At 46.3% G+C, this 13750-nt stretch overlaps 1 pseudogene; it reads left to right on the forward strand.

The window, feature by feature from the left end:
- The first annotated feature begins 6490 nt into the window (after positions 1-6490).
- On the forward strand, positions 6491-7221 carry LOC145530063 (POU domain, class 5, transcription factor 1 pseudogene; annotated as a pseudogene).
- The last annotated feature ends 6529 nt before the right edge of the window (positions 7222-13750 follow it).

Genomic DNA, 13750 nt, shown 5'->3' on the forward strand with positions numbered 1-13750 from the left:
AGGATCTTAGAAACAGTAGCCTGTGAGGAACAGCATCTTCCAGGCACAGAGAAGAGCAGGGGAGGCAAGACGTGGACCTGTGGGTAGCGTAACAGTGGATGAGCGTAATGAAGATCAAAGTGTTAGTCGCTCAGTCGTGTCCAACTCTTTATGACCCCATGAACTGTAGCCTGCCAGGTGCCTCTGTCCACGGGATTCTCCAGGCAAGAATACTGGAGTGGATAGCAGTTCCCTTCTCCAGGGATCAAACCCAGGTCGCTTGCATGGCAGGCGAATTCTTTACCGTCTGAGCCACACCAGTACATGCTTATAAAATGCACATAAGAAGTAGTAACAGCATGGCCTCTAGTTGCTGGGGATTGGGAGGGAAACTTTATATTAAGTTCCCCCCGTACTTTTCAATTTTGTACCGTGTGCTCGCATTGCCGTTTTGAAACAAGATGCCTGCTTGACATTCCCTGGAGGCACAGGGCGTATTTTGTACATCAGAAAGGGCAAGGCTGTTAAACGTTTTTTTAAACGTTGAAAAACGTCCAGGAAAAATAGTGTCAGCAAAATCTCCCCCCAAATCTCCTGTGATTACACCACCCGCCCCCTGCCAAGATAGCACAGCACTTTTTCTGTGGCTCTTTCTTACAAATGTCCTCTTCCAATGCCTCCTTTCACGGCCCCATCCCTGAGAGGAAGAAGCGTGGCCCTGAGTGGAGGCAGAGCGGTGGGGAGAGTGAAGAGATACGGGGAATATCTTTCCCTCTCACCAGCAGCTGGCCGGCTGCATGATCTCACACCACATCTGTAGCCACTTAGAAAACTGCCAGCCGGAAGACCTCAGCTCGCGGCTTAGAGCCGCGCCTGCCTGCCAGAGCACCGGGCTTACCACCTCCTGGCAGCGGCGGCTGCTCCAGCGTGGGGCTCTCCCCCTCCCCCAGGGAACAGAACACACTGGCTGCAGCTGCCAAAGCTCCAGATGCCCAAGGGGGGGATGGCACAGGTCCCTGTGCTCCTGGGCTCTGCCCTTGATGGATGTCACATTCTGCATTCAATACTCCATAAAGAAGGACAGTGGAAGAAGGGAGGGGCCACCTCTTCTCTTTGAAAATTTACCCTTGTTGAACTCTGTGACGGGAAAGCAGAGGCACACGAAGTGTAAATGACTTGCCCCAGGTCACACTGCTTGAGTGTGGGAGAGGTGGGATTCAAACCAATCCTGGGTGAGATCATGAGTCCAGCCCTCTCCCTGAGGGACAGAAACTCCAAGGCCACCAGGGAGGTCACAGAGACATCGGCTCAGGGGTCTGTGCCCTTCTCTGCTGCCTCCCTTGACCCTTTTGCTGTTGTTCAGTCACTCAGTTGTGTCTGACTCTTTGCAGACTCCATGGACTGCAGCACTCCAGGCTTCCTTGTCTTTCACTATCTCTGAAGTTTGCCCACATTCATGTTTATTGAATTGGCAATGCCATCCAACCATCTCATCCTCTGCTGCCCTCTTCTCCTTTTGCCTTCAATCTCTTCCAGCATCAGGGTCTTTTCTAATGAGTTGGCTCTTCACATCAGGTGGCCAAAATAATGGAACTTCAGCTTCAGCATCAGTCCTTCTAATGAGTATTCAGGGTTGATTTCCTTTCAGATTGATTGATTTGATCTCCTCGCAGTCCAAGGGACTCTCAAGAGTCTTCTCCAGCACCACAACAGCAATTTCTCACTAAAGCTGTCTGAATCTTAGTTTTCTTGGCTATAAGATGGGACCACTAATACACATCTAAAAGGTTTCGATGAGGATTGTTTGCTGAAGACAGTAATGCTTCTGGCACATATGTCTCAACAAATATGAATTCCCTTCTTCCTTCTCTTTAGCTTGTCCTGAAACCTCACTGATTGCTTGAGGCTCAGACAAGAACACTGCCCTCCCTCCAGAAGCCTCGGGTTTTGCCAAAACCCCTGGGCAGACCTGGGAGCTGGGCTCTGCATCCTGGATGCTTCTGCCCTGAAACCCAAATCCAGATTTGCTTGGCTTGCCATCCTAACTCAAGGCAGCGACTGCAAAAGTTGGTTAACTTCCCCTGTTATTAACATTTCCAGGACTGTGTTCCCAAGTAAATTCTGAACAACTTTCCAAAAAAAAAGAAAGAAATGAAAATGCTCTGTCATCTTGAGCCTCCCACTCCTCAAAGGCAGGGCTAAGTGGGTTCTCTGGCAGATGAACTTGCATTAGCACATCTGGGACTCTGCTGAGCTCCCCCATATCTGCCCCTCTTCCCCCCCCCCATCATGATGATCTAAATAAGCAACCAGATCTATTACTTAATGGGATGGCTTATACCTGTGTTTCTAAGACGAATCTCCCTGGCGAATGACCCAGGCCTGGCTTCTGGCCCCAGAGCTCTCCTTTCTGCATGATGGAGCCAGCTCTCATCGTGGGCTCAGCCCCTCTACAGCCTCTGAGACTGAGGTTGTCAATGGTTTGTACCAACTGAAGGAGCCCGAGGCTGCCAGTTACCTTGGTGGCTTAATTTCAGATTATCCTTGCTGTGGGCCTCACTGTGACCTCCCACCTGGAGTGTTACCTCTACTGTGTCAGCTTCTATAGTGTCCTGCAGCTGCTCACTTGGCTAGACTTCCCTTATTGCCTGTAACAGCTGGGCCTGCTGTCGGCTTCCCTGAGCCATCCTCATTCTCTCTCTCTCTCTCATCTGCTAATGTCTGCTCTGTGCAGCTCCTGGGCATGCAAATTTGGAGATGAAGGACATACAGCCCCTGGTCCCCTAAGTCTCCAGGACTAGCAGAAAGGACAAGCATTAATGATACAACTACAGCCCAGGGTGGCCAGTGCTCTGTTGGAGCGATGCATGAGGAACTCTGAAAAAAAAATAAATAAGGGAAGAAGCATTGGAGTTCACTCAGAGGAGTCAAGGGTGGTGTTCCAGTTATTTCTTGCTCCAAAACAAACCACTCTAAAACTTAGTGGCACAAAAAACCATGCACATTTATAGATTCTAGAGGTCAGGAATTTGGACAGGGTGCTGTGGGGCTAGCACTTCCCTGTTCTATGATACTTTGGGCTTCAGCTGGGGTAACTCTAAAGGCTGGACATGACTTAAAGATTGGGTGTCTGGGCGGGGCTGGCTGAAGAATGGGCTCAGCTGGGACTGTTGACCAGAGCACCTACTTGTGGCTTCTCCAGCATGGTGGTCTCAGGGTAGCTGGGCTTTTTACATGGTGTCTCAGGGGTTACAGAGTGAGTGTTCTCAGTGAACAAGGTGGACGCTTCATAGCCTTTTGTGACCTAGCCTCAAAATGTATGCAGTATTACTCCCAACATGTTCTATGGGTCAAGCAGTCATAAGATGGGGTCATAGAATACACTTCTTCATGGGAGGAGAGGCAAAAAAAAAAAAAAAAGCAGCTGTATTTCAAACTGCCACTGAAGATCTTCTGGAAGAGACACTCTTTGAGCTAAATTTTAAAGGCAGAGTAAAAGTTTTCCAGACAGACAAAGTGGGGAGGGTGTCCCAGACTGAGATATCAGCATATGCAAAGGCCCAGGGGCACAAGAGTGGGTTGTATTACATGAAATAAATCAGATTTCCTAGGAGCTCAGCAAGATATCTTGCCTGTCTCTCACCAAGCAGTTATTCTCTGCTGGTCCTCCCCAGACTACCAGGGCCCACTGTGCCCCAGAATTCAGACAACAGCTCCCCAACCGAGGGCTCATCTCAATCAAGGATTTAAATGGCATATCTACATCCCAGTGGTCCCACCTGGCTCCCCAGGCCATCGTGAGCATACGGGGAGATGCCAGCTGTAAGAGGCTTGAATACAGTCTAGCCATTCCCCACACACATGTTCTCATCTTCAGCTCTTGATTTAGAAGCCCTTGCAGCTCAGCCAAAGCTTTCTTGGTTTGGTTTCTTAAAGCACTGAAGGCTCTGTGTCTGTTGGCTTCAATCCCAGCAATTCTTTCCATAATGGTTATTCCGTTTGATTGTAGGCATAAAAACTCAGACTAGATTAAACAAAAAAGGGAAATTATTGGTTCTTGTAACTAAAATGTTCTAAAAGTGAACTGGGGAGTTTAAACAGTATCAGAATTCTATCTCTTCCTCTAAGCTTCTCAGGTGTACATTTTTCTGTGTTGACCGTTTTCAGGCAGCATCTCCACAAAAGTAATGACCATTGGCTTGAAAGCTTTAGGCTTAACAAATTCTGAGATCCAGAAAACCCAGCCAAAAGAGGGTTTCTCTTCCCTGGGCCCCCTTCCTCCCCAAAGAGGGTTCTGATTGGCCCAGCTCCAATCACATGCCTCTTCCCAGAACCAATCACCAGGGCCATGAACATGTAGTATTCTGACTAGCTATGACTGAATCAAGCTAACCCCTAGTAGGGGTTAAGGGTTACCCCTGCAGTAACCACATAGAATCACTTCATTTCAAAAAATAAGGTTTCTTTAACTAGAATGGAAAAGGAAAATGTGAAGGGCAGGCAAAATTTAGCTGCTATGGTCCCAGGGCCACCAGAACAGTTGCCCAGTTTGTGCACTGTGCAGGGGAGGATGGGGTGCCTTCTGTATTTGCCCAGAGAGGATTTCTTTTTCTAATTCACACAAAAGTGGACATGTGGACTACTGCCAGGCTTTGCAAAGTCGACCACACACTCTCCATTCCCCAGTGTTTCAATACTGCCTGGAAAATCCCTCCTCCTTTTTCATATCCTTGTTCAGATGCCTTCTCCCCCCTGAACTGATGGTGATGAATCACAAGTTCTCCATGTGTGCTAAGCTGCTTCAGTCATATCTGACTCTTTGTGACTCCATGGACTGTAGACCACCAGGCTCCTCTGTCCATGGGATTCTATAGGCAAGAATACTGGAGTGGGCTGCCATTTCCTACTCCAGGGGATCTTCCCAACCTGAATTCCCAAGAGCTCTTCAAAGGACTACAAAATAGTGTTTATAGTTTAATGATACCAAATGGCTTCTCATAGAAAAAAAAAAAAAGACAGTATAACACTATTCCCAATTATGGCTTCTGCCTCACTCACGGTCATACATTTGAACAGTTGTATTTCCTCATCTGTATCTCCTCACCTGGCCAAAGACGGGCTCCAGGAAAACAGGGAGTGGGTGTGAGCTCCCCTCCTTGGCTGGCAGGAGGGCTGCACAGGTGGGATCTATTCAGTGGATGGGAAGAGACCAGAACCATTCTCCTTGCTGCCCTAGCCTCTCTCCTAGTTGTGGCTGCAGAAGCCGATTACAGGGGAACGCGAGTCCGGCACTTTGGTTACAAAATGACTGTTGGCCTGATCCATGCATCTTCTTTCTCCCCTCTCCTAGCCCCTGGAAACCTTGCCCAAAGGAAGGGGCCTTGAATGGTGCGTCCACAGGGCCACCACCCAAGGCAGGGGCTCTGGAAATCTAGCACCTTTCTCCAGGAGGCCTCTGAGGAAGAGAAGGTGGCTGGGCTCCATTGGGGCCTCACCGAGGACCGCCAGGCCACTGCTCCAGGGCTCAGCTCTAGCTCCTGATTAAAACCAGATCCAGGAGCTTGGAACCTTTGGTGAAACTAGATACCTATCGATGGAGGCAAAGGAAATATACTGTGGGAGGGAGGGAATCTGGCCAGCAGCCCGGCAGCCCTGGGCTGGGCAGCAGGTTGAGCTTTCCTTCTGAAAGGTCCCCAGGAGCCCTTGCTATGTGAGGTGATGACAGCTCTAAGAAACTGGAGACTGGAGGAACACACCCCCTGCTCTGTCCCTTGCTTCCCACTTCTCTTTGTCTGCTTTTCTTCCTTCAGTTAGAAGGCCTGGGTTCAAACCCACTACCAACTTTTATCCATTTGGGATAAAGTTATTTAACCTCTCTGAGCCTCAGTTTTATCATCTGTAAAATGGGGATAAAAATTGTACCAACTTGATTAGTTTATTGTAGGATTAAAAGTGATACTGCCTGAAAAGTGCTTAGCACAGAACTTGGGACAGTGTGTGTCCTGTCAGTAGCTTCAGTTGTGTCTGACTCTTTGTGACCCCATGGACTGTAGCCCACCAGGCTCCTCTGTCCATGGGATTCTCCAGGCAAGAATACTGGAGTAGGTTGCCATTTCCTTCTCCACAGGATCTTCCGGACCCAGGGACTGAACCCGAGTCTCAAGTCTCCTGCATTGGTGGGAGGGTTCTTTACCCCTAGGACCACCTGGGATACCTTGGGACAGAGTAAACATTATTAAATGTCAGTTATTATTATACTCTTTTTTTTTCTTCTATGAGAAGCTATTTGGTATCACTAAACTATAAACACTATTTTGTAGTCCCTTGAAGAGCTCTCATTTTCCTAGGCCCTGGGCCTGGGGCACATTCCTCCCCCACAGCAGGACACCTGGCTTCTGACTTTGCCTTCTCGCCCCGGCTAACCCCGGCTCGTGGTGGAGGCAACAGGTCGAGAGGGCTGGAGCCAGGCTAGGGACCTGGATGAGCTTCCAGGGGCTTCCTTGGGTGGGAGATGGGGCTGGGGGTTGGGCCTGGTGCTGAGGTGTGGGGGCTTACCCTGTGCTCTCAGCCTATGATTCTGTGGAGGAACCGCCTGTGGCCCTCAGGTTGGAATGGAGCTGGTGCCCCAAGGTGGCCCAGAGACCCCTCAGCTTGAGGGCAAGACAGGAGCCAGGATGAAGAGCAACCCCAACTCCAAGGGAGCTTCCCTGGAGCCCTACGCCGCCCCCGCTGGCGCCGTGAAGCTGCACAAGAAGCTGGAGCTGAACCCCAAGGAGTCCCAGGACATCAAAGCTCTTCAGAAAAACCCCGAACAATCTGCCAAACTCGTAAAGCAGAAGAGGATCACCCTGGAATCTACTCAGGCTGCTGTGGGGCTCACCCTAGGGGTTCTCTTTGGGAAGGTGTTCAGCCAAATGACAATCTGCCATTTCGAGGCTTTGAGGCTCAGTTTCAAGGACATGTGTAAGCTGTGGCCCCTGCTGCAGAGGTGGGTAGAGGGAACTGACAAGAATGAGAATCTGTGGGAGATATGCAAGGCAGAAACCCCCACGCAGGCCTGGAAAAGAAAGTGGACGAGTATTGAGAGTTGAGTGAGGGGCAACCTGGACAGCAACAGGAAGAAAAGAGGCTTCCTGCAGTGCCTGAAGCCCACCCTGCAGCAGCCTAGTGGCCCAGCATTTTGGGCTTGAGAAGGATGTGGTTCTGCAACCATTGCCAGAAGGGCTAACAATCAAGCAATGACTGTTCATTCCCAAGGAGAGGATTTTGAGGTTGCTGCAAAATTCTTGAGGTCTCTTTTCTCAGGGGGACCAACATCTTTTCCTGTGGTGCAGGGCCCCATCTTGGTACCCCAGGCTATGAGGGCCCTCACTTCACTAGTCTGTACTCCTTGATCCCATTCCCTGAAGGTGAGACCTTTTCCCCAGGAGTCTGTCATTGCTCTGGGCTCTCCCGTGCATTCAAAGCTCAGAGCCTGCCCTTCCTAGGAATGGGGGGCAGAGGAACAGGAGAGCTAGGGAGAGAACCCTGTGGGTTTGTACTAGGGGGTGGGGGATTAAGTTCTTCATTCACTAAGAGAGGAACTGGGAACACAAAGGGTTTGAGGGCAGGGAGTTTGGGAGAACTGGTTGAAGGGAAGGTGAAGTTCAGTGATGCTCTTGATTTTAATCCCCACATCAGTCATCACTATGTTCTTCAATAAAGAAGCCTGGGACCTAAAAAAATGAACACAAATCTCTGGTGATCACAGTAACAGAAACATTTCATGTCACCAGTGGTAGAAAAAGCATTGGATCTAGAGTCAGACAGCCCAGGATTGTAATCCCAGCTCTGCCATTTACAAATTGGGTAACTCACTCCAAGGACTTAACCCTTCTAAACCTCAGTGCTCCCACATATAAAATGGGACACTGGTATTACCTGACCTGCTTACATCCCAAGATTGCTGTGCGTGTCACAAAGGATACATGTGAGAAGTGGTACTGGAAACTGTACACAGCCATACACCTTGGTCATCGTTATCTCTGCTTCCAATATTGTGGCTTTTTGCTGTCTTCTTTTCTCTTCTTTGGTCCTTCTCTTACTTTCCCCAAAGTCTTGAGTCAAAAGACTTCATGGGGTCATAGGGTTAGGAGCCAGGAGACCTTTGTGATCATGGGTTCAGTTTTTCTATTAGAAATCACTTGGGGAAACACAAAGAAATTCAGATTCCTAGGCTCTATGCCAAACCTCGACGAGAATCAGGATCTCTTACTTTTTAAATGAAAATTTGTTTTAAATTACAAAAGTAATATATACTCTTTCTAAATGAATTCCAGCAATACAGAAATAATGAGAGTTAAAAACAGCCAATTCTCAGAGGTAAGTTTGGTGTGTGTCCTCGAGGGTTTTGTATTTGTCCTAAAAAGAGTTGACCATGTAGTTTTTATTTTTCCCATTAAACAAGATCGTCACTCATTTTTAAAAACGATATAGCCTGGACATCTTTTCACACCAGGACACATGCACGCGCCTCATTCTCCTTGACAGCTGCAGAGAATCCCATGCTGTGGTTTATTTAACCATTTCTCTGTTGGTGGACATTTTGGATTCCCCCTGGTGATTCATATGCAGCCAGTCCAGCCTCTGTTCACATTTGGCAACCTCTGCTTTGCACAGATGGGGAGTCAGAGCCTCAGGGAGGGGATGTGAAGAACAAGAGCAGCTTACTCACAAAGCAAATTAGTGGCGAAGCCAGGCTTACAATTATGATCCTCTCATGTGCTCTTCACATTGAACTATATCATTACAGTTATTTTTTTTTTAATGACCAAGGGAACTTAATATTTTTCTGAACCTATTCCTGATTGGAAGAGAAAAAAACCTCAGTGTTAATTTTGTTTTGTGTATTTCTGAGAATTGGGTATACCCCCAAACTTTCTCAGAGTTTTCACATTTCATTATGTTCTTTGTAAAAGTCCATGATTCAATTATTTTTTCTTGTACTTTGTTTGCAAAGCCAATTTTTTTTAATGCTACAATCCCCAAATCTCACTTCCCCTGAGTATGACTATTCTTGGAGACCCTGATAAAATTCCACTCTAGGGACCCCCAGGCCCTCCCCTTCACCCACCATAATTGATGAGTTTTACTCTGCTGGAAACAAATGGAATTATACAATTGTGACTGTCATCTGTTTTCTTATTAAGTAAATGTCTCCAAGTCCTGTAGGTAACTTTCCCAGAAAGATAAATTACCCAATTGTAACAAATATGATGCATAATATTTGCAGAACCCTTGTGAGAATTTGCCCTTTGCCCAGAAATTGTGCTTAATTTTCCTACAAAAGGATGGAGCATTAATCCCGCCTCCCACAGAGTAAAGAGAGGTTTGATTGGAAGTGACCACTGTCCATCAAGTCACATGCCCTTTAAAGCGGATGCCCTCAGAGCTTGGTGCTGAATTGCAGACAGATGTTTCCCAATCTACTGCCTCTACTACAAAGGGGTTGGTCAGAAACTACTCAGATTTCTGAGTAAAAAGGAAGAGATGTCATTCTCAGAAAACTGACCACAGACAGTGTTGGTAACATCTGAATGTTATTTAGCATTGTCTTGGGCAAAAGATAAAGGGAACACAGGACTACAGAGTAATTCTTCTGCCTGGTACTTGCATCTTGTGTCCTAGAACTCTGGCTTCTATCTTAGAATCAAATTAGACCCCTCCCCTGGCTCCTAAACTGTGGCTTCTATTGATAAATCCCATTGCCTTCCAGAAGGACTGGACTTCTTGAAGAAATGGGTGATTCCAGGTCTAGAGCAGGAAACACAGAATGAGCCTGGAACATCATGTCATACCAAACAGTAAGGAATTTACCAAAGATGACCAGGGCCCTCCTGAAGGACTCAAGAGTCAATTTGAAAAGGCTCCCACTGGCCAAAGATGGGCCACTTTCAGCATCTATAAGGATAGCAACTGCAATGAATTAAAACACATCAACTATGTTTAGACCCACAAATTCATAATGACTTTCAAAAAGAAAGCAAAAACAGGGACTTCCCTAGTGGTCCAGGGGGCACTTTGAATGCTTTGAATTCAGGGGGCGCTGGTATGATCCCTGGTTAGGAACCGAGATTCCACATGTTGCATGGTATGGCAAAAAAAATAAACAAACAAACTCATCAAAAATACATTGCTCTCTTTTAAAGGATGTCAAGAGGACAAATACATTACTTTGAAAACTAGTAAATACAAGGAAAGAATCAAACATTGATTCTGCCTTTCCTATATAAGGACTTCCCTGGTGGCTCAGACGGTAAAGAATCCACCTGCGATGTGGTAGACCTGGGTTCGATCCCTGAGTTGGGAAGATATCCCTGGAGGAGGGAATGGCTACCCACTCCAGTATTCTGGCCTGGAGAATTCCATTGACAGAGGAGCCTGGCTTGCTACAGTACATGGGTTCACAAAGAGTCAGGCTTGACTGACTGACTTTCACTTTCTATATAAACTATACCTCATGATAATCACATAGTAGATGAGAAGAATTATTTTTTAATGGAAATATTCCAGTTCAAAAGTGAAGTAACAATGATAGAAGTAGAATAGCCCCAGGTTTCAACCTCTAGTGAAACCATGACTCTAGGCAATGGTCACTGCTGCTGCTGCTAAGTCACTGCAGTCGTGTCCAACTCTGTGCGACCCCATAGACGACAGCCCACCAGGCTCCCCCGTCCCTGGGATTCTCCAGGCAAGAACACTGGAGTGGGTTGCCATTTCCTTCGCCAATGCATGTAAGTGAAAAGTGAAAGTGAAGTCGCTCAGTCGTGTTGGACTCTTCGTGACCCCAGGGACTGCAGCCTACCAGGCTCCTCCGTCCATGCGATTTTCCAGGCAAGAGTACTGGAGTGGGTGCAGTGGTCACTAGTGGCTGCTAATATCACAGAGAGGCAAATAAACATCACGAGTCCACTGAGTGGTGTACAGCAGACCCATGACCTCTGCAGTATTCTTGCCAAGAAAATCAAACCTGAATCTAAATGAGCTTGTGGCTCTAACTACCACTTCTCAAGAAATACAGGAGAAATAAAACATGTTAAACAACACTGTGGAAATGTAATCATCAAAATTAAGACTATAGGAAAATTTCAAGGCAAACAACCTGTTTCTCCCACTAATACACTGTAAAAAAAAAAAAATAAGATGAGGTAGAGGGGAACTTACAGATTCAAAGAGACTTAAGAGAAGTATCAATCAGTCACAAAGTATGGCTATTTCAATCCTGATTTGAACAAATAGGAATAAAAAAATTATGAGACAGGAAACTCAGAACACTGACAAGATATTTGATGATATTAGGAATTATTTTTAATTTCCAAAATGTGAGAGTGATATTGTGGTTACTTTTAAGGTAATTATTAACATCTAAAGACAATATACTGAAATACTTGTAAGCAGAATCTTAAAATGTCTAGAATCTGATTCAACATAATCCAGGAGAAGAGAGCATAGATGAAACAAGATAGGACACAATGGCTGTTGAAGCTGGGTGGTGGGTATATGGGGAATCATTATACAATTCTATGTTTGTGTATGCTAGAGATTTCTATAATAAAGAGTTAAAAACAAAACCAAACAAACAAAAAAAAACACCTCTCAATCCAGAGAAAGAAGTCTTCCTGATCTTGACAAGCACCTACAATGATGACCCTGGGCAAATCATTTCTCCTCTCTGAGTTTCATCTCTTCACGGTTGAGAGCGCTTACAAGCAAAGCGGCCCTGATGAGTTGGGATAAGCACAACTGTCCAACCAATTTAAGGGTTTTCAGTCAGAGAAGACTTCAAATCTACTCTGACCCACATTTATCTGACCATCGGGGACTTTGTAAAGATTAATTCTTCACCCAGTGACATACTGCTTTTCTTTTATCTTAGAGGAGATAGTTTGCTGGACATTGAGGAGGGCAGATACAGATGTAAGAGACATTTTTGAGAAGATCCAAGGACTTTTCAGACACAAATGAGCTTTAAAGTAAAGGAGGGAAGAGCCCTGGAATGTATTCCCAGAGGACAGATGGCTCTGAAAGCAGTGGGTGGGGTTAGACTAGTGGTGCGAAAGGTTGCATTGGCAGGCTGGTTGCCCTACATTTTCTTGATAACACCCGCTGTTGACTTGGAAATGTTGGCTTCCATGATGAGAAGAAGATGAAGGAAAAGGAAATTTAAGGGAATTCCTGGTGGTCCAGTGGCTAAGACTCCAGCGTTCCCAGTGCAGAGGGCCTGGGTTCAATCCCTGGTCAGGGAACCAGAACCCATATACCACAACTAAGAGTTCACATGCCCCAACGAAAATCAGAGATCCCACCTATTGCAACTAAGACCAGTGCAGCCAAATAAATAAATAAAATTTTAAAAATTTAAAAATAAAAAAGAATTAAGAAAGATGTTACAATATGCACAGAACCTTAACTACCACAGAATATTTTGACATTATTTTTTCCTTTGAGCAAGATGGCACGTTGTCTAGTTCCATAGCACTGGTAGTCATCATCAAGATAAGAATTCCTAGAAATCTGCAATCCAGACAAGCCCCTGTCCTTTCCATCACCTCAGTGTATCAGTTTGAAATGCTTTTACTTGCAAGTATGGAAACCACTGAATTAACAGGCCTAAACAAACAAGGGCTTTTTTCTTTTTTTTAGATCATGTTGCAATACATCCAAAGAGAGGTAGGGGTTGTACTATCTCAATGAGTTTGAGCTGACATCTCCTTTCCTCGTGGTTATAAGATGGTTGCACCATCTCCAGGCATCACAATCACATACCATATTGAGAGTCAATAAGATGTTACCTTCTCAGGCTCTCCTCTCTTATCAGGAAGGGAAAGTCTTTCCCGGAAGCCTTCTGGAAGACTTATCTTTATGTTTCATTAGCCAGAACTGGGTCACATGCTTAACGCTAGTTACAATGCAGGCTGGGAAAAAAAGCATTGACTTTCCCAGCCTCTACTGTGGGGAGTGGATGGAAGCGGTGCTGGGACAAGCAATCAGTAAGTTTGCTTCTTCCAAGTTTTCCTGCTCCCGAGCAGGGTTTCCTGCACTATTCACACTTTTATTTCGAACGAGTCTTGCAATCTCTATCTCCCTGCTTCTGAGATACAATATGCTATATGTATTATATATACTACCTACCTGAGGGATTTCTCATACTGTTGGATGGTGTTTGAGTTGAGTACTGCTGTTTGTGCCCGTATGTCTGCTTTCCCTTGCAGACATCCATTCAGGAAGGTTTGGATCTTATAAAACATGTTGGCCCTTCATCAGTCAGATAATCAGCACATGTTTACAGAGTAATCCCCATTTGCCAAGCCCTGTGGTGGGGCAGTAGGGGGTTGTGGGGCGGGGGAGGCAGAGATGGTTAAGCAGCCGTTCCTGGCCTCAGGGACCACACAGGCTGGTTGGCGGAAAATGTCAGAAACCTAGGAGATGTGGAATGACAACACAGGACCACAATAGAAGCCCTGCAAGCACAGGGCAGGCTGTAATTGTGAGCCTGATGTGGGCGCAAGAGACATAGAGAGAAGATGCCCTAGAGGAGGTGATTGCGGGCCTTGAAAATATAAAAGATCTGAGAGACTCAGAGGAGTGGGAATCAGGGTCTGGACCCATGTGGCTACAGGGCAGGATTGTGTAGAGATCTCTAAAGCTCTTTTGTTGTTCAGTCACTAAGTCATGTCTGACATTGTGACCCCATGGACTGTAGCCCGCCAGGCTTCTCTGTCCATGGGGTTTT

Source organism: Giraffa tippelskirchi, chromosome 12 (genome assembly GCF_054371585.1).
Source record: "Giraffa tippelskirchi isolate mGirTip1 chromosome 12, T2T-mGirTip1v1.2.pri, whole genome shotgun sequence".
NCBI classification, from domain to species: Eukaryota; Metazoa; Chordata; class Mammalia; order Artiodactyla; family Giraffidae; genus Giraffa; species Giraffa tippelskirchi.